Source organism: Anticarsia gemmatalis, chromosome Z (genome assembly GCF_050436995.1).
Source record: "Anticarsia gemmatalis isolate Benzon Research Colony breed Stoneville strain chromosome Z, ilAntGemm2 primary, whole genome shotgun sequence".
NCBI lineage: Eukaryota > Metazoa > Arthropoda > Insecta > Lepidoptera > Erebidae > Anticarsia > Anticarsia gemmatalis.
Genome location: NC_134776.1, coordinates 16,378,177 through 16,380,208, shown reverse-complemented (window position 1 = coordinate 16,380,208; position 2,032 = coordinate 16,378,177). Strand labels below are relative to the sequence as shown.

The 2,032-nt window shown below is 35.2% G+C and overlaps 1 non-coding gene across 1 annotated transcript; it reads right to left on the bottom strand.

Moving 5' to 3' along the window:
- Positions 1–849: 849 nt before the first annotated feature.
- Positions 850–921, bottom strand: TRNAF-GAA (transfer RNA phenylalanine (anticodon GAA)). The gene has a single exon. It is a non-coding gene; the product is annotated as a tRNA-Phe (tRNA).
- Between the last annotated feature and the right edge of the window lie 1,111 nt (positions 922–2,032).

Here is a 2,032-nt window from a genome sequence, read left to right as displayed (position 1 = left end):
TTTCTAAGGATTGTACTGAGTGGCGTTCTCTGCCCCTGCCTACCCATATGTGGGGAAGGCGTGATTATATGTATGAATTTAATGAAAATATTGAAGACCCTATTACCTATAGCTAGATTTACTGTTATATGGCAATTTTAAATTTAAAGTAGTGCTCTATGAAGATGCACATCTAACTACATCTATTCAGGCACTCACCACATCTATAATATATGTATATTCGTTAGGCACATAAGTTTGATCTTGATTTTCAGATTACGTTGCAGCGAATACTGTAAAAGCTTACATAGTTTCCTATAACATGGCAATATGTTCTCGACCTAATTAGAGTGTTGTGCAATATTATCGATCGTTGCTGTGCAAGGCGACGCTCAATGTTATTGTGAAATAAAGTTGTGCAAACTTTTTGCGCAATATTTTTGCAAGTCAGTTTGATGTTACACGATATACACATAGCTACAACACGAGGCATAACCATCGGCCTTTACGTTCGTTCACATTATGCAGAACAAGATGTTGTTAACTTTTTTTCGGACTATTGTTTTTTTTTATTTACACTGGTCATAGTTCTTATGTTATAGCTACTTCAATAAAAAAAGTTAATAATTTTGAGCGCGTACTACTGTTTTCTCTTGTTTTCCGCGTTAAATGACAAAAGCGCTGCTAAAACGAAACTTTACCTAGTAACTTGTTACAACAAATTCACCAAACATTTCAAAAAGTATTTCTAAGTCCATTAAGACCAAGAAGTCGCCAATCGCCGGCAGACGAAAGTTCACGGAAAAAAAATTGTATTAACCAGTACTGTAACTTCCGTAAGAACCACTCGGAAGTCACAGTATTGGTGCCAAGGGATACCCGGACTCGAACCGAGGTCTCTCGCTTTTCAGACGAGGCGCTCTACCGCTGAGCTATATCCCCTAGTTGCAACGGCGCGAAATTGTTATTCTGTTGCGTCCGGATGCAGTTACAGATTTTATGAGAGTTGGTTTGAAACAAATATAGGATCAAAATCGGATTATGGGTCTTTTATGTGTATAGTATCGTATTAGAATTAATTCATTGTAATATATTTGTGGAAAAAAACATTTCGAAGTTTCTGAAAAAAAAAATTGCATTTAAAGTCTTTTTAAGTGCAAGGTAATAAATGCTTCAATTACGTGTTTCTTTCTTCTTTACATTTACTCTCTTACATCATTATTCTTAATCTTATCATTACCAAAATAACATTCTTATTTTCAATAAATTATTTTGAATAATAAGTAGCCAAACATACGTCCGTGTAAGTAACAAATTATCACAGCGGCGGTCACTCAGTACAGGGCATTTGTCAATATCGATCCGCAGGTAGCCTAGGTTACTAACCGCTAGTAGCTCTGCTTGCCTGATACATATTATCTTTAAATTTGTTTATTCACTTTTAAATTTTTATGTACAGGTATAGTGACAACTGTTGAAGTGAACTTGTAAGTCACTTGTTTTTTAAAGGGCGGTAAGAATTAATCTTAGTATGTGGAGACATTTAAATCAAAAGTGGTAGGTAAATCTAGACTTAACCGCTGAAGTGAGTGCTGTGCAAATAAATTCATCAGCTTTTAATAAGTATGTTTGATAACCCGTTGCCTTTTATGAAGCAGTCCGAAAATCGAGCGAAGCCTCAATTTATTTTTAAAAGAACTAAACAAACTGATATTTGTAATTAAGTTAACTTGCATTTTATTGGCGCCCAACGTGGGGCCGATTTAACATTATTTTAAAACATGACATTATACTTGTTAGAGCAGCATAAAAAACGGTATACATTTATCCATGTAAAAGAGTTAATAAACAATGTATTGAGTAAGGTTCACGAGTGGCTCGGTCGTAGCTGAGACCCGACGCGACAATGGCGCGCGGCGGCTACGGCGAGCGCTACGAAAAATGTTGGAAATTGTACAGCAAATTAAATAGTTAATAATAATCACGTACTGACTAGGAGTAACAAACAAAATATTTGAAAACAATTAAAGTTTTACATCTAACGAAATCTATT